We start from the raw sequence: 22,475 nt of genomic DNA, 5'->3' as shown, positions 1-22,475 counted from the left end.
TTAACGTGCACATACGTATACGTATCCACGCACGGCTGATGCACTAGCGCGCGGTTACGCACATACACCTACGTCTCGGGTAGAGCCCCGTTTTACACACGCCGCGCGTACATTACGCGCGATATATCGAGCGCGCATTCCTGCTCGATATACCATTACGCGGACCGGCACCGGGACTCGTCGATACTCGCCGCGATCGCGCGACGGTATCCATACGTGTACCGGTATTCCGGGACACGAAAGCCTAGTCAAGGAATATACCTCTTCGGTTAAAATAGCATCAGGTAGATAAGTGGCTCTTGCATTATTTTTTTACAACAGTGAGCTCTTTTTTGCGTCGCTTCTCCCTTAACGGAAATGTCGATAAAGCTCGTTCCGTCTACTTTTCATTCTGCTTAATATATATTTTGATAACTCAATCTGTGATTGTAATGCTACCGAATCATAGTCCAAAAATTGACCTGAAGATACGATATTATTATTTATTTTCTTTTCTAGAATTCGAAATTAGTTTAAAAGCTTCATTAATTAAATTCTATATTCTGATAAGTACTACCTGAGGACTACCTACTAAGTACTACCTACTAAAGTACTACCTAACTAATTGAAAGTTATGAATATTTATGTTTTTACCTTGCTTTTAGTTTCTCAGGAACTTCTTATATTCAATTATTGTCAATATAATAATTTAATTAATAATTGCTCAAAAACTATGGGTATTTTCTATATGCAATTATTTAAAAAACTGTCGAGCATGTTTCTGGTAAACACCTGTAACCATGATGCGACGAATTACAACAAAAAAGCTCACAATCATAAAATAGTACCCGCATTGACTTTTCTGCATGTGCGATTACCTTTCGCATGTATGTATTCTTGCTTATATGTTTGACGAATCGCACTATAAACGCTAGAATCCTATCCTTTGAACGTTAATTTTTCCTCAGTGGAAACTTTTCTCACCGCTACATTTGCCGCATTCGAAAAGTCGACATTAAGTAGTCTGACAATTGCATCCCAAATCTGAATATCTTTCAAAGTAAAGTACTCTTAAAGCGTACCGAAAATAATTTATGCTTTTCTAAATTTCAATCGAAGCTTTAATACCAAATCTCCCGTAGTTGTTAATGCGCGTAAAAAATTACGACGAATTTACTCGAATGCGTAAGGACAATGATGCTCTATCGTTCTACGGAAGACGGCGTCGAGTTCCCGCGAAGGCCTATGAACGTGGGATTCTATAACTTTATCGTGCGAAGAGGAGACAAGCCATTTCTCGACGTTTGTCTCGTAAAAGAAACGTAACGTTACCAAAATCTTGCTTCCTATTCTTCGAAACCAGACGCGACAAATATAACGTGATCGTTATTAATAACATATGGTTGATTGAGAAAGATACTGGTTATTTATCTCGTTCTTTAACAGAACGATAGTTTCGTAGGAATTGTGTGCGATCCGTGACATCGAGCCACAAATCCGTGATCGAGAGTAAAAGGATGAAGCACTGAGAACCTCTGCGGCTACTTCGATTCTGCTTCGACTTCCTTCGACCCGAATGCAGTGACCCGTGCTAACGATCGCGAATAGCAACGATCGATCTTCACGATCCGGGGTGCTGTGCCAGGCGAAGAAGTCGAAGACCTCTCTTCGTGAAAGTTCCTACATTGGAATTCCGTCATATCCGAGACGAGCGATTTTGTTTCTTTGCTCTCAGTTTTTTGCTTGTTCCGCTCTATCTCGTTTTCTCCGATGCCAGTGCCGATGACTTTGAAATTCGCCTCCGAATAGTCCATGCATAATTGCGAATAGGAAGAAAAAATACGGAAAAACAGAAGAAAAGGAACGATTGGCCGGAATGTAGTTGCAAAACCTGCGACATGTTGCGTGATGTGTCGCAATGGTAGTTCGGTAGATTTCTATAAGAACGCGAATCGAATAATACGACCCTTAAGACGATATTTTTATTCCGTGTGAAAGCTCTGGTAAAATCAAAGAGAGAGTGGAACGGGCTAAAGTACGTTAAAATTTGATTTATCATAAATAAAGGGATTAACCTTTGTGCATCGTCAACAGCGCTCTCTTACTTAGCCCGTTCCACACTCTCTTTGATATTTTTATTGCTCGGAAATTGTTAATTTAAACGATCGATCTATTTGAGAACCCCGATTATTTTTAATATTTTAAATTAACGGTATAAATAAAATAAAATTTGAATTTTGAGCAAAAATTAATGTGCCCGAAAATTATAAAATATTTAAAATTATAATCATTAAATATCCAAATCTTTACGTCATGTAATAACTAATATTTTATTAATTATTTTACTGTTATGCATAAGGAAAGCTGTTTGAGTGATGAAAATAAAAATCGATTAGAGTGTTGTAGCGTCTTTTTCGCTGTATAAAAACCGTCACAAATCGTTTACAACGAAATTATTCTAATCTTGATAAATATACGTCGCTAATAATAGACGATATAAATACATCTTATTATTGTTATTAACATAAATATCTAGAATAGGTTCTACAAAAGTATTGTTGCTGAAGCTTACGATAACGTGTACGGTAAAAGCGCAAAGTCGCCTATATGCGAATTGGATCTAATCCATTATGTAGCGATCGTCGTCTACCTTTTAAAAGCTGCATAGACTGACAGTGACATAGTATAGACATTGGTATACGAAGATGAGTGCCCTCCATTATTCACGCAGATTATCGATAAATTATAATAGCGACGAATCAATATAGTGGAAGTCTTCGAGCTACGAGCTGTTGTTCGATTTCCAGGTATCAGTCAACGCTGATGTCTCTTTTTACGTTCTATGCGCGAAGTTCTATACGGTTTTATGTTTTACGGCGAAATAAACGTAAGCATTTGGCGGTAACTGTGCATCGTCTATTGTGCCAACTTAAGCGAGATGTGTTAGTTTGTTGGTGCGCTAGTTTCGAACTTACGGTTATTTCCGATGTTGAAAGGCGTGAATCAAAATGAAATGCTTTTCACTTCACATTTAATTTAGGACATTCTTATAATACATTGCATTATTATATTGCCGGGACTATGGCATTTAATTTCTTGAAATTTGAGTCAAATAAAAATTCTCTGTTTCAGTAATTTGTCCAGAGTTTTGCAGTTACTAAACACTGATGAAATAAAGCATTATTTTATGTCGTGCGAATCTCGATTTACATGTTATGAACACTTTCTAAAAATAGTATATACTATCGGTTGCCAAAAGGTTATTATCTCCGAAAATACCACGAGAAAATGCGTCTTAAAAGTGAAAATGATTGAAACTGAAGTGTTGCAAGGAACGGCAAAATACACACCATTTTAATAATATTAAATAAAGGGAAAGAAATATTTGACGTGAATATTATATTTTCTAAAAATATTCTAATCATTGTGATCATCCACGAGGTACAAATCTGAAATCTGTGGATTATTTTATTAATATAATTATTATATATTTTTTTATTTTCGCGTTTGAAGATAAATAGCGACGCGCTCGTGTCATTGTTGTGAGAACGCCTATTTAGGCTTCCATGATCTTTTTTATACGTTTCGAGACAAGTTCAAACTCCCCGGCGCAAAATTTAATATCGAAGGTTGCGGCGTCTCGTCGGCTACTGACAAGTGCAATGTACCAGCGGTATGTGCGGGGATAATAACCAGACGTGTCCTGACAGAAGCGAGTTCCTGGCAGTCGGCATCCCGTTGCGGCCGTTCGTTTACTTCACGCGCCGCGTAATGTCCTACCGCGAAGCCCCATTCGCGTTTGACGATCCTCACGTCGCGCTTTCGTGACACCTAAGAGGCCAAATTGACGGTCTCCGAGTGCCAGGACCGCCGTCTGCGAGCGTGCGAGCGCAATTGCAATAAAATACGCAAAACCCGCGCATACCTGCGTACCTACGCACGCACGCACGCACGCACCGGGATGCGCTAACGAGCGAACGACGAGATATCTCGTCGTTCCTCATCACCGGCCACTTCATCGGCCACAGCCGCGTCCTCGAAAACACGTTTTAGCGCGATTGAAATTATAAAAGTGCTCCCTCGCCACTTGGCGTGACGCACGTCGACTCCTCTCGTCGCGAGGTGCGAATACACCTCTCTAAAGGCGAAATTGCCTTAATCCTCTTAACCGATGATGCATGGATCGCCGGGATTCCGAGCATCGCTCGCTCCGTAAGTTATTCCTGCGAGTGTCTCGAGCGAATTCGCGATTTACGAATTAGATACATTCCCCACGATTTGTAATAGAATGGCTTCATAAAATTATTTTAAAAAATTAGAAAATTGTAGTATTTTGTTAATTTGTCTTCTTTTTATACATGGCTATTATTTTTTCCCGCGCTACTCGTTCGCTGGTCATGCACGATGAAGACGATGACGATCACTCCAATGTATTACATGAGGGGATATCGCGACGCAGGAATGTACAATGTGGCGGCGTCCACTGTACACGACTGCTCTTAGTAGCGTTCATTCCTCATCGGAGATGTAAAATTACCATACGGTTGTCCCTCTCGTAAGAGAGAAGCAAGCGCGGCGTTCCTCCTCGACGGATCAGCCGAGAGTGTATGCGGCACATTTAAATGTCCGGGACGAAAAGGCGGCTTTGGTTATCAGCGGCGCGATGCGAGACTGTCCGCGGACTCGCGTGGACTATCAACTAACGAGCCACGGCGCGACGAGTAACGCGTTGATGCTTATAGTATAGGAACCCGGTTGCTTTTGCGGCGGTCGTCTCTCCCACGGCAGGGCCGCACGTCGATCCTGCATTCCATATTGGTACAGACCTCGGGTACACATTCGAGCATTTTTTTCGGCAACATTCGTCGTTTCTGAATCATGGCGTGCTTTAAACAGTGGAGAGCATCTTCTAATCAATTTTTATTTTCATCAATCAAACAATTTTGCTGCAATACAAAGACTTGAATATTTTATAATTTTAGAACACAAGTTTCTTTTTGCTCGAAAACGCTCAAATTTTGTTTAGTTCGAATCGATTTGCGATGTCCGAAGATACGACACTCGAGATATGGGGTGTTCGAATGAGAGTATAGTATCCATAATAAATGGAATAAATAACTTTTACTTATTTCTTTTTCGTCTAACTTTTACTCATTTGATATAGCTAAGTTTAGTCCTAAATTCGGGATCACTTCGTGCCCTCAGGTTCTAACGTAAAGCTTGAAGGATCCCTGCAATTTAATATTCGGATTCTCGGGAAAATTATAGCGCTGTGTGCTACAATAAACTCATTACGCCTACATTATCCAAATTGAAACGTAGTAATCGAGGTTAATTGGAGTCAATAATAGAATGAAGAGTACGTCCGCAAATAGTAACGAGATCGTGTACACGTAGTAATAGCTGCTGCAGCGGCGGCGGCAGTAGCAGCAGCAGTCGAAAGCAGTGGTGGTAATAATAGTAGTAGAGCAGAGCGGTAGCGGCGCGTAGTGGTAGTTCAACAGGCACGCACAGTAGTGTAGTAGTAAATGGTGAAGCCGGTAGAGAGGTAGAACACGGTGATGATTCGGTGAGCAACATCGCGGTCGGCGGTGGATGCCGAAGAGAGGCGTAGAAGAAGAAGAAGTGTCTGATGGAGACGGGAAGAAAGAGGAGCGGGGGGAGGGGCTGGTCAGGAGGCGAGGAGGCGGGGAGTGAAGTCGGGGACTAGACTTGTACCTGCATTCCATTCCCACTGGCCGTGTAGATCCTTGTATAGGTGTTCGTCCTCCTCCTCTTCTTCTTTTCCTTCACGACCTCGTCCTCCTCCGCTCCTTACTCCTAACTCCTACTCTTTTCTTTCCGCGGAGAAAGAGAAAGGAAGACAGGGAATCCTTCTTGATCGGCTTGCCCCCCTCATATCTCCTTCCTCTTTGCCTTCCTCTTCTCTTCGTCATTTTACTTCGGCCGCCTGCTCACCGTCAACCGGATCGGGGCACTTCGAGGGCCCTCGCGATGAAGACATCCCCCGTGTTTCGCTTCGCGAAATTCCCGATATTCGACAGCAATGGGCCGTCCTCGTTCTCGTGTCAACGGACCCATCTCCGAATTATTTTCACTTTATCGCGGGGAATTCGTCCTTGCGCAGATCTCCCCATTCCCGTCGGACTTCTTTCTTCATCCTCCGATAAGTCTCTTTTTTGAGGCACATCCTTCACACTTTGCAAAGTAATGGTACACTCCTACAGGTCCCCTTTTTTTCCTCCCCTCTTCTCTTTCTCCTCGCACTCGTTTCATCAGTCGCTTCCTCCGTGGACACCCCGTCGTACGTCTGCGATTTTGTTAATTTTTTTTTTCTACACACTCCCTGTTGGTAATTAGATCTCATACATGAAGGAAAGAAATAGCACTACTCAAAATTCCACGATTTCTAGCGAAATTCCGAAAGCAAACGATCATGGTTTCTATTGTAAAATCGCTGTACGTTTTGACGATTTGCTCTCGCACGCCTCAGTTCAAATTTGAAGTTTAATTGGTGAGAGATTTAATGTCTTTAATCTTCTAATTTAATAAATTCCCCAAAAGATCCGAAATGATTACATTCGAAGGTGCAAACTTTGAACGTTCCCGTGTGTGATTTCGTTATTAATAAATAATATCTATCAGAATCAAACAGGATTCAATGTCGTTTTCAAAATGATCCCGAATCGTGGAAACATAGCCTCGTGGCGCCGCGACTCGCGGTGGTGTCGCCAGACAAATATAAACCCGTCGAGTTATTCCGGAGTTGCGATCCTCTTAATTAGTACAATTAGCCGCGCCGAGAATAGAGTGATGACGCGTCGCCGGTATTGCGCGAGTGTCACGGAATTGCATACGTTCGTCGTTGCGAATCGCATATCCGATGAACAATCCTTTCCTCCACGCCCTGGTGCGAGAGAACGAGTCGCAAAGGTCGTGAAAAAATGTTGAAAAAATTATTCAGTTAATTATTAATCAAATAATAAATTAAGACGAAGGTGGGAAAGAAAGGTGGGTTTGTAGGATTAAATAGAACTTTTTACAAATGTAAAAATAGCGCTTGTATAGACGTGGTAACTTGTGTAATTTCCGATATGTAAATACATAGGTAAACATGCATCACGCGTCTCTCGAAAGTTTCGCGAAAGTAGCTATACTTCGACCCCGCCATTACCGAAATAACAACCGCGTTCCAGAAGAGAAGTTTGGCAGCCTCGTGCGGCGACCTCCACGTATCGCACGTGGCAGTGCGTGCGATCCTCTTACCCCAGCGTGTTAACGAGAGCGTCCCAAATGCGGATATAGTCGCATCGTAATCACGATTACGAGGGTTTCCCTAATAAGAGGATCGACATCGAGGCGGAACGCGAAAGCGCTAAAAGAGCTCACGTTGCAACAAAACTTCCGAAACAAAATATCCGAAGTTAAGAAAGTTATAAGAAAGAAGATATAAAAAGGAAATCAAAAGTTACGGATCTTTGAAGGAGTCATAATTCGAGAGTTTCGCTCCGAGGCTCTCAAGAAAATGAAAAATAAGATAAAGCGCAATGTACAATGTAATTAAAAATTGCCGTAAATCATAAAAGTAAAAGAAGTATCGACTCCATTGAGTAGGTCCACCCATCGAAGATCCATTTCCCGATTGCTGACCGCAGTCGTTGTCGCGGAGCGTTTAGTTTAATTAAGAGAATTTCTTTCGGCCTATTTCTCGTATAGGATCATTTTAGGGCGTAGGTCGTCGTGGTTCGTCGCGGCCTTCGTGCAGCGTACCTATCGATCGCGAGTTAGTTTAGAGCGAATTACGTCAATCGAGGAGTCCCTTTCTCCATGACGCCCCCGCGCCATCCACTCGCTTGCAATGGCATCGTTTTGCAATAATTGAATGAATTATGAAAAGGTGGGGAGGAGAGACGAAACATACTTGATATTGATATCTTATCGTTACATGTTTTCCCGATATCAACCGATCGGTATTCCATCAAACGAAAGTAGCCTGATCGACCGATCGATCGTGCACTGCTTAATGCTTGATTATACTCATGAAATTTTTATCGTTCAGCTTTAAGTTGCAACTTGTCAAGTTAAAATTCTGCCGAAGTTTGGGATCATTCATTATAGCTCGTTATATCCAATCCTCGTAGAAATCCTCATCTCAAGGTGATTGGAAACTTTGGAACATCAAACTTATATTAATCATAGGAACATCAATTTTTCGTTTTTCGTATACGATCAAAAATAACTTTTGATTGCTCTCGGCGCGTTTGATAGGAAACTCGATTTGACAAAAGTTACGAACTCGCGATTTTAAATTGGTCCGGGAATTCACAGATAAAAGGGCAATCTATTAATATTCGCATCTTCTCTACCTTCTCACTCAGTTCCCCTCGATTCGCCGCGAGAGGGGCGAATTCCAGAGAGAAGAGCGCCAGAGCGGCAGCCTTGTCAAGGCGCTCTCCTCCGCGCGAGCGGCAGACTCGCATGGAAAACATCTGCCTCTTCCTCTTCGCGGCCGCATAGGGTCCTCTTGGTCATACGCACGCGGCATTCGTTTAATCGGTATTCACGATCGTGACTCGGCGATGACATCAACGCGCCGCCGCGCCGTGGCCGCCGGCATTTTTTCCAATGCGGTTTTGTAACGCGTTAATGTTTCTTTAATCGCTCGTTACCCGCGCGAGATGTTCTCCGAACCATATTGAATGCCCAGCGTGTCCATTGTATGCAAATCGATCTCGGGGACGTGTCACATTCGCGAGATCGTAACGCTCAAATATCGATATCTTTGCCGCGCCTCGTGCGTGTCTGGTTCCGGTAGAAGAATTAGGTGAAAAAATTCGCGCTATTTATACGCATATCTCCCGTGGTACCACCTGTCTTGTAAGGAAAGATCATAAGATGTAATTTGTACTTAGGCGCGACATGATACGAATACGGTATAAGGCATTTAATCACCGCGTGATGTTTTCTCTGCGGTTAAACTATTAATTTTTTGCACATTCTGCTATTAATTCTTGCTACTAATTTTGATTAATCATAATTTCTCGCATATGATTCCTATCCAAGAATTATTAACAAAGAATTGACAATTACAAATTACAATATTATTCTCCCGCAACAACGTAGAGATTCAAGCGACATCTGAAAGGCGCATCTGAGAGATGCTTTTTAATCACTTGCGTTATCTAAGCAAATAGCGTCGTGCGGCTACAAGCATGTACAACTACACGAACTAGACAGCCAATCTTTCTAGCTTCCAGATATCGACGCTGTTCAGCAGCTGTGCAAACGTTCGTGCGAAGCTGTCTATCGCGGAGAGAGAAAGAGACGAAAAAAGAAACGTGATATCGAACGACCGGGCTCTAACGAGGTCCGGATAATCTTCTGATATCTTCTTTTTTCTTGTGGGATTCTTTTTTTTCCGGCCACCATATCGAGGTCCGGAATCGAACCGCACACGCAACGCGACGCGGACGTTGTCACGCACGCATGTTACACACCCGCGGGGCCCAACGCGTGCGTGAGTGCGTGCGTGTGTGCGTGCGTGCGCGCATGAGCCACCGTTCTCGTCCATGCGCGAGATTCTCTGGAGGGATCTGTCACGCGTACAAATAGCTGACCTCGCTTCGTCGCCTCTATCAATGACTCGCCGCGCAGGACTTGAATGGCTTTTACGCCTCTTCCGTTTACTACGCTCTTTCGCGCGCAAGACAGTCGCGGAGATTAAAAACCGGTATAAGTTTCGGCGAACTCGACCTTCGATGAACGCGGACGCGAAGATATCAATCTTACATCATTGTTTCGGGAGTGGAGATCTTGCGTCGTCAGGGCTCCAAAAAGTCAAAATTTAAATTCTGTCAATTGATTTTCGAACTTTAATAATATAAAAAGCGCGATTTTAAAAAGGTGGACACCTTTTTACGATAAGAGATCTTTTAATTTGAATTTGGTATTGGAAATTTGATAACGTGCCTTAAATATGTCTCTATGGAATTTTAGATAGGCGTGAAAATGTAATGCATACATCTCTTTATTTGAGTTATGATAGCTTGAACTTTTGCGTAACAATTTTTTTGTCCTGCTCTTCATTATGAGCGCTTATCTCTCCCCCCCCCACCTCCCCCTACATCAGATGTTAACTCATTGGATAATGCAGGGTACCAAGATCGGTAACGTAGAAAACTATTATGCGATGGATGGACGTGTAGATTTCACGTTACTCAGACTGGGTAACTTGCGCTCACTCGGTAAGTATATATTACTAACCTAAGATAATGCTGTTAAATATATATACCGATTATCTCGGATGTTACTTATCAACAGTCGCTGGAACTTTTTTTTTTATAGAAGCCGCGATTATTTTTTAGTAAATTTACATTTTGACATTACTGGGAATGAAAAGATTTTTAATTCCTTCACAACATCGACAAAGAAACAATACATTTTTATAAACAATAATGAAAAAGAGATAAAAGAGAATTTATACCGAATTTAACCCATCCTTAATATTATTGAATTATTAAATGTACATCTTTTATTATATATTTTGCTCTTAAACTTAACTCGCAAAATAAAACAAACATCCAATTTCTCATGTATATTTTTATGTATATACTTTATACAATATGAATTAATCGTCGCATCGAGAACGGTATTTCATGTACATACATACCCACTTCGGTGACAACTTATTTTCGATAAGAAGTGATATAAGTGTTAGACTTGGAGGAAACGAACTTGTCTAATTCGCAATGTTGTTTCGATATTTATCGAGGAATTGCCGACGATTTTTCGCGTTTTTTGTAAACGCGATTCGATAACAACATGCGGTATCTCGATAACAGCAACTTCGCGCGCGCATGATACGTCGCGCGACGTTCCGACGATCCCCGCTCGTTAAATTTTACGATTGCACCAGGCCGTCGAATAACTGTCGCGGCTGATCTGACCGCGTTAATTAGATAAAAGCGGCGGCCCGATTCTCGGAAGGGCCCAACACGGACGGAGTAATCAGCGAGCGAGCCGATCGGCGGTGCACGCCATTACGAGATATCGACGTTACGATTGCGTCCTCTCTTTCTTTCTTTTTTCTTATTTTAATGCGCTATCCCAGAAATACGGAATGGAAAACAGTGGACATCGTTCAACCGAAGATCTACAAGTTCATTCGGGATGGCAGCCCGAATTGACATTATCGCGAATCAGCGCGGAAGTATTATACTGGATGGCCCAAAATCGCTGGATCTTCTAGCGATGTGCACTTTATGAAAAATTCAAGATCACTTTTACTTTCAATTCATAAGAAGCTATAATTCAGTATAACATCTTGACGTCTTTGCATCAAATTTTCGTTAAGATAAAATTCGGGTGATAAAATTTAAATGAGGCCTCGTAAACTGTTTACACCTGCGAGATATAATTTGTTAAAAATTCGTCGATGTTGAATATCGGATAGATACTTGATTATTTCTCTTGATTATCTTGCACCGCCAAAGCGATTGCCATTTCCTTTGCGCGATCGTGAGCACGCGCGACAGTGGGATTCCCTGTATAATATTTCAATTGAAGGAAGTGAAGAGAGACCAAATCTCTTCGCGTACTGCTCTTCCTCGCCTCGCTCTTCCACGGAATATGGCCATCGGGTCGCGAGGTCGCGGTATCCTTATCGGGGCTCCGTGTAACCGGCTCACTTATCAGCCGACCGATAACACACGTGCAAAATAACGTATATTCCGCGTTGGACCCTTACGGACGGTCTACGAAGTCGCGAAGTAGAATTCGAAGTGGAATTCGCGTTTATTCGGGCTCGACTTTTGCGTCCGCGATCTTTTACCCCAGAATTAAAAGAAATCATAAGCGATATCAGTTGTGACGAAGAAATCTCTTTATTTCTTTTCAGGAAAAATTTTTACAATTAATCGATCGCTAGTGTTGTATTTTCTACGATAAAGCGACAAGCGCGAAAACGTGGCTTATATAATTGAATTGAAATAAAGAGAACCCGCCGTGTTTTAAACGCGTAGGTGTTGCACGGGCATCTAAAAGAATTAACGTGCACGCGATAATAACGCGTTTATGTAAGAAACGTTTATTCATCCGCGTCGCGCGCACGGGGGTATTAAGCGTCGGTTTTAAAATCGGTGTATAACATTCCCCGCTGGTACGATGAAAACCTCCCAAGTAGATCCGTCGATTAAGGATCGATGAGGGTTTAAATATCACTGATCATCGTTCCCCGCATTCCTCGAGGTCATCGTGTACCTCTGCGCGCCACGTCTCGGTCCATCTGGTGTTCTGACCTGTCCAGCGACACCGCTCTGTACGTCTCGCACACACTCTCTCTTTCTCGCCGTCAATTTACTCTCAAAATGTAAACGTTACCGTGTGTTTCTTTAACGGTGCAGTTCCGATAATAATGCACGTCAGTGATATAATCCTTTGTTGCAGACAGTAAGTACCGATTCAATTCTGTTTTTCATTTTTGATCACTGCATTGATACATTCGTCAATAATTATTATCCATTTTGCTTAATGCTATTGTCTTGATTTATTTTATTGACAATACAATATTTTTAAATTGATTAAGAAATTGGACAACAATATTTTTATCTATCTATGTGATTCCGGGAGCCGCGTGCACGCGACAAAGTCGAGGACGCAATAGTTATTTACGGGAAAACACACACACAAGACCTTTGAGTGGATCCCTCTCCTAACAAATGTATCTCCCGTATGCCATCCTTCCCCAAGAGGCAACTCAAAGCACAAAGGAACAACGGGAAAGGCCCAGGGTGACCGATTCTCGAAATTACAAATTTCGACGACGTCTGGCACACGTCTGCCTGTTATTTTAGGACGTTCACAGAAATTCGAGGCCCGGCAGGAACGTCTTCTCTTTCTCATTCGGCATCGGCCGAATGGGTCGCGCCCCGTTTTAAAAATCCGCAGAAGTGAAAGTCGCGAGCGGTAGAAGAGCGCACAACTACCCTTCTTCCTTCTCCTGTTTTCGCTACTTCAAAAGTTCGTTGGAACTAATCTGCCTTCTTCTATTTTCAGGATCGTTGACGACGTGGGAAGTGGACAAGCTACCAACGCCTGTTAAAATACTTACAGCAACTTTCGTTTGCCGAGTTATTAAAATTAATAATTTTTGCAATAAATTTAATTATTTCATTAAAACGCTTATATATTATAAGCATCTAAAATTGCCACGATTATAATCATTACCAGTATATAGTTAATGGAAATTCTCAATTGGGTGAATTATTCTCTGACGAAGTAAAAATACTTATTTGGTTTGAATACACACCTTTGACTGAAAATCGGCGTTCCATCTTATTATTGTTTGTCATCTTAATACATGTTATTGCGATAAATATTACCACATGCCTCAGTGGTTGAATTGGTACGACACCCATCACGGAATGAGGGAGGTTCCAGGTTCGAACCCCGGCTGAGGTAATATTTTTTGCAATAAATTTAATTATATTTAATTAAGACGCTTATATTATAAGCATCTAAAATTACATCAATTTAGAATTATCAAAATCCTTGGTCGAAACGCGGCGACGATTTGTCACGACGATTATAATCGTTGCCACGATTATAATCATTGCCAGTATATATAGTCAATGGAAATTCTCAATTGGGAAAATTAATAAGTTTAATAATTATCAAATTTAACGTATTATGAATAACTTCCTAGAATACCGCTTTTCCTGCCTCACGATTGGACGATGCTATCGATGCTACAATGAAATCGGAACCGACGCCGGCATTAAGACGAAACTGGTTTTCACAATGAACTGACAGATAGATATAATTCTGAGATCATTGTGAAAGCTGATTTTGTTCGAGTATCAACAGAACGGGTCGCAATGGCGTTAATCCCGAAGAGCGAAGATGAAGACAGTGTATAATAAGTCTCGAAATGTGAAATAGCACAGTTTAAATTACACTGATCTGTGCAAAGAGAGGATTTAATGTGATAATGATTAATTAAGGTATAAAAGGGAAGAATAAATATGAAATATATTATAAGATATACATATAAGAATAAAATAAAAATATAAGAAATGAAATAAAAATATGACCCCAGAAAAGCTATTGTAAAAATATATTTTTAGCTGTATATACGAAAGATCAGGAGCTTTAATGAAATCGTCTTTTTCTTCTAAAAATTAAGAAATGCAAAATGATGCTTCTCTTAGAAATTTACCGAGATCATATAATAGCATAACTTGCATAACTCTTTTCAACATTAAATGAGAAGAGTGGAAAATAGAAAGCCTCAGCGAGCTTTAGATTATAAGAAAATTGTTACGCTAGTTTTAAGATATTTATTTTATTTTATTTAGGGTCTTTTAAAGTTCTTTTGTACTATCACTGTATAGTAAATTAGTGCACTCTTAGAAGAATTGTGCGCTCTCAATGTAAATCAGGTAGAAATGCAATACTAATTAAAAACGTTAACCCTCGCGAGGGAAAGTACGCTTTAACCGGTACTCGCCAATTAAACATTTAGAGCGCGAACGAAAAGGAGAGGGAGAGCGATGTGCGTTTTTGTCGGAATTTCCGGTAGTGATTTATCAAACGGGAAAGATCATATCTGACGGATGGACGGCGGCAAGAAACGACTCCTCGAAGTTATGAGAAGAAGAAGAAGTAGGCGCAGAAGAAGAGGAAGAGGGGGCCAAGGAGGAGAAGAGAGAAGAAGGAGAATGCCTCGGTATCGCATCTCGCGCGCACGCACCACGTGTCCGTGTCTGCCCACGTCATCCCATTTCTACATACTGTACGCATGTTGCGCGCACGTGTATGTGTGTGCGCGTATAGGCACATGTGAGTGAACGGGTGGTACGTATACGCATTGCGTAGATCCTCTAATACGCGGGCTAATAGGCCGGGCTGGCGCTATCGAGTGTCAAACGGACCGAACGTAAGAAAAAGCCCGTCAAAAAGCCCCGTAGGCGCGGTATCGCGGGTCTTTTTGACGGAAAGCAGCCGGACGCGAGCGGCAGCGAAACTCTATACGGTGTCCGTGTACCATCGGGCCTCTCTCGCGACAGCGAGAGGCCAACGAGCACCGAGCGCGGGGATCTTCGACGTATCACACACACCGGCACTTTGGGAACCCTTCCAACGCGCGCGTCAGGCCGTTGCATGACAGCTCGAGGAAACGCACGAGGAGTGTCCTCGAGGCTTGAAGAACCCCGCCGCCGCCGGGGTCCTTTACGTTCTGTCTAGGTCCTCGAGCCGGACAAATTCGGCTTCTCCGAACATGGGGCGCATCCTTAGCATTCCTCGAGGACGCGCGCGCCCCTCTTCTCGGATCTTTCTCTTTTCTAGTGGGTAACTTTTGAATTTAATTAGTGAATGCGACTCACATATTTCCGAATAATGCGGCTGTTAGAGCGTTAAGCTTGCCGACGGCAAGGTCGGATTAGCGCCGGTTTGCAATCCGTCCCTTGGCTGCTTTGCGCTTTATCACGTAATTTAACACGCGCGCGTTCTTTTAAATAAAATTAAGATTCTCACTTATATGACGTCATTGACGATAAGGATTCGTCACGCGATTCGTCATGTTTTCCCGGTAAAAGGAAGCTGCGTGTGGCGGCGGCGGTCTCGTAAAAATTACCTGGCAAATTGGAGAGGCCGGGGTGATATACGGTGTGCCGCTTGTGTTTCGCCGTCGGTGACCTAGCGTTGCCGGTAAGGAGAGCAAACGCTATTGCGGGGGTCGTTGGCGGCCGCGAAATGTCGGTCGCGCGTTAATAACCCGCTCCGGCTCGGGACCGGGCGAAATTTATGGTCCCACACCAACGTTTTGACAAGCGCGCGAGGAAATTTATCGGCGTCGGAGCGGGAGGGAGAGGAGACGTGGGCATGGTGGTGGCACTTTTTCGTTGGCCAACCCTGGCGACGATGTTTTGAGCTATTAGACGAAACAAGGCCTCGCTGTTTTACGATCGCTCGCGACCCGGAGCGTGCCACCGGGGCACGATCCGCCGTCGTAAACGTGAAGGCTCAGGGAATATTCTCTAATCTGGCACAACCGAGAAACTTTAGATTTTGGCTAAGAGAGAGAGAAAGAGAGAGAGAGAGAGAGAGAGAGAGAGAGAGAAAAGAGAGGCATAGTGAGTTTCTAATCCAAAAGAATGTGTGACCGTTCTAGAATTAAAGGTTAATTATTTTACTATATTTTTTATTTGTGTTTATTTATTTTTAATACTAACAAGAGGAATCACGAGAGTAATGCAAATAAAAGACACTAATAAATTTGCTTGTAATTTATAATTTATAATAATATTGTTCATTTTATTGTTACCGGGAGCTTCTATTCCAATGCAGGAATTCAAATTCTCTAAATTATAGTAAGTTTCAATGCGACATTTATGATAGGAGATTATATCGTTGATGTAAATTAGACGCTAAATTGATTTTATAAATTAAATTGTTATTTATATCGTTTCGATCAACGGTTTGGTAATCCTTAGTCAAAATAAAGATTTGTGTGCAATATATTATATATCTATAGATATGAATATTACTAAGCGCAATTTGATCTCTGCGATTTGATCTGAACGAGATTGTATATGGCGATAAATGACTTATTACTCGGGGATATAATTGAAATAAATGGGCTTTTTTCCCAGAAACGGCGTTAAAAAGTATCGTAAAGTGGTCGTGTAAGATCGAATAATTAGGTGGCGCCGTGGATACTTTTCCGAAACTGCACTCGAATCAAATTTCCGTCCTATCGTCCCGAAATTCTTATATCGTCGCGGAGAAAGCGGGATGACTTTTACGATCATTGTCGTCATCGCGGTGAGAGTTTCGAGCGACATCGTAAAAACGACCTGATACGATTTTCTCGAAAACTCGTAAATCCTCCTTCGTACAAGAGCGACCACTTGTGGCTTGCTCCTATGATCGCGGTCGTGAAACGTCACTTTGACAACCGAAACGCTCGTAAGTGTGAAGAGATAAATAAATCGTGATTTTGAGAGAATGTGCTAACCGACTATAGTTTTCCTCCCAGTTTTCTCACATTTTCGAAAGTACCTATCTCGAACTGTAATTTAAAAGCGAAAAGAAATATTATATTTCCTTCGAATTATAGTTTATTATAAATTGTTAAATTATTTCATACAAAGTGAAATACGTGCGTCCAGCGTTTACATTAAGTTTTTTAAGACAATTTAATAATTTAACTTAATTATATAAAAAGTTATTTGAGACAATTACAGTTAAGAATTCGAACATTAAATTAAGGTTGAGAGTTGAAATTAAGAAAAAAAATTGCAGAAACGCTCGAATCCGTCCCTCGTAGTAGGGACCGCGAAGGGGGTTAATGAATCGCATCGCGCTCTCCGTCGCGCGTAATCGATAACCGCGCTCATTCTCACACTGGACGTAGGAGAGAGCGCTTTTTGCTAGCTGCGGCCGGTCCGCCATCGCTGACCAGCGAGCGGTGCACGTGCATAATGCACGGCACACGCACGCGTACGCACGCGCGTTCTCTCTCTCTTTCTTTCTTCTCTCCTTCTCTGTCCGAGCTCGCGGATGTGCGCACCATCGCACATACGATTCGCTCAAGTTGGCGAACAGCGAGGTCCAGCCGGCTCTCTTTCTCCCTCGCTCCTCCCTCTTCTTCATCCTTTTTCCGTCTTTCTCGGCCGTCATCATCTCGGATCCGAGCTTTTATCGAGTCCGAATCGCCGCTAGCCGGCCACATGTGTGCCCGGCAAAAAGTCCCGCCTTGAGGCTACGCTCTCGCCTTCGTCCTCCCTGCGAGCTTTGAGGACCACGGCCGTGGCGGGTGGCCGAGGCGGGTAATAAATTTATTACGGCTCGCAGTCGACGGAATTCGCGAGCGAACGCGGAAGAGACGACCGTTTTGTACGATGGAAGCTTTATTTTCTAACGCTAAGAAAGTAGCGAAGTATAATAAACTCAACGGGGAGAGAAACTTATTTTATATTTCACAATCAATGTGGATCTTTAAACGTCTAAAAGTCTAAATTATTGAATTTCTAATACAGAGTGCAAATTTCAGGAATTTATTTAAAAAAACTTATTCGAGTCTCGAAATTATTTAATATTTCTATTAGAATTCGAATAGCACATATTTGATGCAACCCATCACTTAAAAGTTACTTGATATTCATATTATTTTAATAAAGTAACGATAAGAGAATCGATGTGGTTATCACAGGATGGGGACAGGGGGATGATTACTGCTGTACTACGAACATTCAAATAAATGCATAAGATCGGGAGGTCCCCTGTGTTGTATTCAGGGCTATTGTCGCTTGCGGCAACGTCGCGGTCGCGTCCCGGGTCCCGGCATCGTGCTCTTGCAACATGACCCCGAAAGACCTCTCTATCGCTCTCGCAGACAATGTGACGGTGATAACTCCCCGTTTTTTTTTCCACCGAGAAAGCGAGGAAATCTGGGAAAACTCACGTATACGGGACAACGATAAAAACCTTTGATGGGGCCGCATCCGCGTCGAACTCGATATAGGGACCCGATCTCCACCTCGATCCCTCTCCACCTCCGTCCCGCGATAACGCATCGGACTCTCTTTAATCGGCCACGTGAACCCCCCCGGTTACATAATCGTGCCAATTCGTCATGGCCGAACCAAAAAGCTGGGGCCCACGTAATCTTTTTCCACTCCAATTCCTGTCGAATCTCGACCCCCCTCTTCCGTTATCACGGTGGGGTAACGCGCGTGAGGCCCACAAAGGGGTCAATCACCAGCGGCTTGTCGTTAATGCCGTCGATGCTACAACACATAGACATTTATTTACAATACAGGCATATTATACAGTCCACGGTGCGACTGTTATTTAGCTTTATTTAGTTAGTCAAACGTGACGATCTAATTACGAATTTTATTTGTTTGATGCAAGAGTCGTAAGATATCAATTGGATATCAAGATATTATTCTAAACACCCTTATATTATGTAGTATTAGCAGAATATATCAAATTCGATAAACGTAAAGCAAGAAAAATGTATATCTAGTTTCCCGATAAGTCAACAATTATCTCGATTTTTCAAAGAAAAAATTGCCAGTTATATACATATGGATGGATTGTATTCACGATCCAAAAACATCTTTGTCAAATTTAAGACAATTTAGGCTCAACGTTCGTCAAATGTATAATCGCTGTTTAACCCTTTGATTCAATCTCTTGATTTAATTTTTAAGCCACACTAATAATCTCCAGCAATCAAATTTTTATTTTCGAAATCGGTAGGTCTTTCTACTCGTGTAAATTTTAAACGATTTAGAATCAACGTTCGCAAAATGTAATGGTTTAACGTTTTCTAATTTAATTTTTTAACCATGCTAATAATCTCCGATAGCAATTGAATTTTCACCGTCGAAATTGACAGGGCTTCCTACCCCTATAAATTTAAGACAAGGATCTAGGTCATAAAACGTTGACCAACAACTTCGTCACTTTTCAATTCTTGGACCGGGTTTCGTTCGTTGGCTTCGACGATGGAAAGGCATGCGCGCGTCACATCGCCGATAACGCGGTCGCGCAACAACAATACCGAGTTATAAATTATAATAATAGCCGAGGACATTGTAATCGGAGCCGCAATTAGTCTCAGTCGGCACTGAGCGACCCGAGTGGGGAGCCGGTTTATTGTGTTCGACCGTTATCGCGGCAATTTTTCATCGTGACTTCTGATAGAAATTCCCTCTTCACGTTCGTGTCCACGCGAAGAAAAGTTTGCGTTTATCTGCGCATAATTTAAGGAAAAAAAAGAACAAATTGACATATTTCTGTATTCATTCGTTAAGTAACGATTACGGCTTGTAGGACACCGAAATGTTAAGTCTTCAAAGGAGAATTATTATTTACGATACCGTCACTTCACTCTTCTTAATATCAGGGAACTTTGCTCCAATTAAAGAAGTTTGTCTTTAAATATTCGATTACCATTATTTTCTATCAAGTATTTCTCTTTTTGTTCATGTATGTCTATTACCGCCAAGTTATGCTCACGATATACGAACTACGACGGATCGGTACTTCGTAGGACTCGATTACAAGAACGCGTACATGAGACGAATTGGTGGGCCACGTGTCGGTATCGCGTCTCAAATTTCAAAAGCTTCTTAAAATCGGGCCCGAGAAATGAGACGTACCTGCTGTGTGTCACGGTTCTACGGTTCGTCGAAGCTGCCTGTTAAGAAAGAAACGAGAAGGAAGGAGAGCGAAAGAGAGAGAGGGTTAAAATCCACATAAACGTCTTCGGAATATTGTGACGTCTCTACCAAAGGTCGGCAACACGGTGACGGGGATACGTCGCAGATTAATCGTTGTGATATCTTTTTTTAATAATTTATTAAAATAATCATTTATCCGTCTGTCATTTACGCGTTTTTGTCCTTTTCTATTTTCCCGCGATTTACTTCGTCGAAGCTCTTCGATGTCATCGCGTCGAGCACCGATCCCTCCGGACTCGGCTTCTTCGGCGATTCCTGCCGGAATGTTGAAAGGCTACGACGATAACGCGAATATTCTTATAACGCTAGCCTCGCTAAGCCGCTGGTATTCACGGGTACGCCCGTACACATGGTGGTTCTAGTACCTCGATATAGTGGTGGATACTCGCTCTTTGTCAGCCATACCAGTCGAGAGTCACTCACGAGGAGAGTGCTTGAGACAGTGCAGAAGGCCTCGGGCTCTCCTCTCACTTCTTCCTCTTATCCTCCACCTTAGGTGACGTAGCGGCGTTAATCGTTTTTCTGCCCGTTGCGGCCTACGGCTTTCGGATCAGAAGCGCAGAATTAACGAAAACCCTTCGTCGGGGATTCCGGCCTTTGATATAACGAGCGAATCCGAAACTCTTCGTGAGAATTGCAAGTGAAAAGACAAAATTAAAGCTGCAGTAAATGATAAAGAAATATCGATAGAATATTGAAGATCGCAAATACTGCAAAGAAAAAAGATATACTATACGCTTTTTAAGCATTCGATGAAATGAGGGAAAATTGTGAAGGACTAAGTCATACATATAATTGCTTTATCTTCAATTTTATAAATTCACGTGACATGACTACGTCAAACTACACGGTTAGATAAATGAATAGAAATCGTTTATTAAGAGATTGTAGAAAATGGGTAAATATTTTTTTATAAATATATTTGCTTCTGATTATTCTTGTTAAACAAATCGGTTACTTACACGAATCAAATGTAATTTCTTTAAACGGCAAAATAGTCATCTCTTATATAAATTAGAATAGCTATAATAAGTGGTCGTACAACAACGTGAGGAACGTGTAAATTCGGCAGGTTTCTCGAGCGACATGAGTTCCCGAGGCTCGGATTTTCAGCTTAAAAGAAGGGCAGGCTTTCGGCGGGTTCTCTCGTCTTATCTCGCGAACGGGACGCAAACGCAATTACGTTAATGCATCATCGACGTCAGTAAGTGCCGTGGAGAAAACCGTCTGCGCAGAAAAATGGAGGAAAAAGAAAGGGGAGTGAGAGAGGCCAATGGGTAAGAAGGGTTGGAGGAGGAGGAGGCTCCCTGTCTCTCAGACGGCATATCTGCCATCGACGTTGGGCGAAGAAGACGACGCGGCCGCGGGTCTCAGGCGCAGAAGAGCCTGCGGTAAATTCAAGACCTATAAAACGTACAAACAAACTTCTTTCTGAGAAGAAGCTAACCGCGCGGTGCCGCCATCGCCGGCATGAGCGTATCGCGGATCACTCGCTGCCAAATGCCAATTATCTTTACTCCGCCGCTGGCAATTAAGATGTGCCGCGCTTGGACGGGCGCCAAGGGAGAAGGAGCGATATCGGCCGCCAAGGGACGAAGCGTATATTACAATTTCGTCGAAACGGCAACGCGAGTTCCCGAGACGTAGTCGATGAGACGCCAATTAATGTCACGGAACGTGCCCGTTTTAATTCCTCGAGATTCATAACGGATAATTAATGCTAAGTGACGAATATAAACATAATTTAATTTGTAGCGAAAAATATTACGTCGCGTCGCGAGCTTTCGCAAGATCCATCGAAATGCATTATTTAGAGAAGAACTGCGGTGCGCCGTGCAGTGGAACATTAAAATTCTCCTGGACGCGAACCCCTTTGGTTCTTACTGATAAGCTTGTATCGGCGCCCTGCTATGTACCTAGGTGCATGCATGGTTTATCGGTATCTACCGCGTAATTACCATGGTAACGCCACGATAAGCCGCTACTCGTGTTTAACTTGCTATTGACCGCGCATCACGGTGAGCCAGCCCTTCGTCTCTATGGGTATGCGGCCTCGTCTAGTTTCACACGTGGTGGGACCCGTTTAGTGTGTACCGAAAGGGCGACCGATTAGATTGCTGAACAATTGCGACTTCGCTCTTCTCGCTCTCGTGGAAGAACAACGAAGGGCGAGAAGAGGTATCATCTTCAGCGACCGGAAAACTACTGCGCTGCGACCCGCCGGTGAATTTAATTGATAAT

The 22,475-nt window shown here is 42.5% G+C and overlaps 1 long non-coding RNA gene across 2 annotated transcripts in view; it reads left to right on the top strand.

The window, feature by feature from the left end:
• The window catches only part of LOC139823100 (uncharacterized), a 41,652-nt gene extending 27,601 nt beyond the window's left edge, over window positions 1-14,051 (top strand). Inside the window, exons 3-4 of one of the 2 annotated variants that reach the window (XR_011734693.1) lie at window positions 13,033-13,434; window positions 13,682-14,051. This is a non-coding gene — a long non-coding RNA (uncharacterized lncRNA). Of the gene's footprint in view, window positions 1-13,032 lie in introns of both variants that reach the window. The other variant, XR_011734692.1, reaches the window with a different exon arrangement.
• Window positions 14,052-22,475: the final 8,424 nt, after the last annotated feature.

This window comes from Temnothorax longispinosus, chromosome 12, assembly GCF_030848805.1.
Source record: "Temnothorax longispinosus isolate EJ_2023e chromosome 12, Tlon_JGU_v1, whole genome shotgun sequence".
NCBI classification, from domain to species: Eukaryota; Metazoa; Arthropoda; class Insecta; order Hymenoptera; family Formicidae; genus Temnothorax; species Temnothorax longispinosus.
This window is presented reverse-complemented; position numbering and strand designations above follow the sequence as displayed.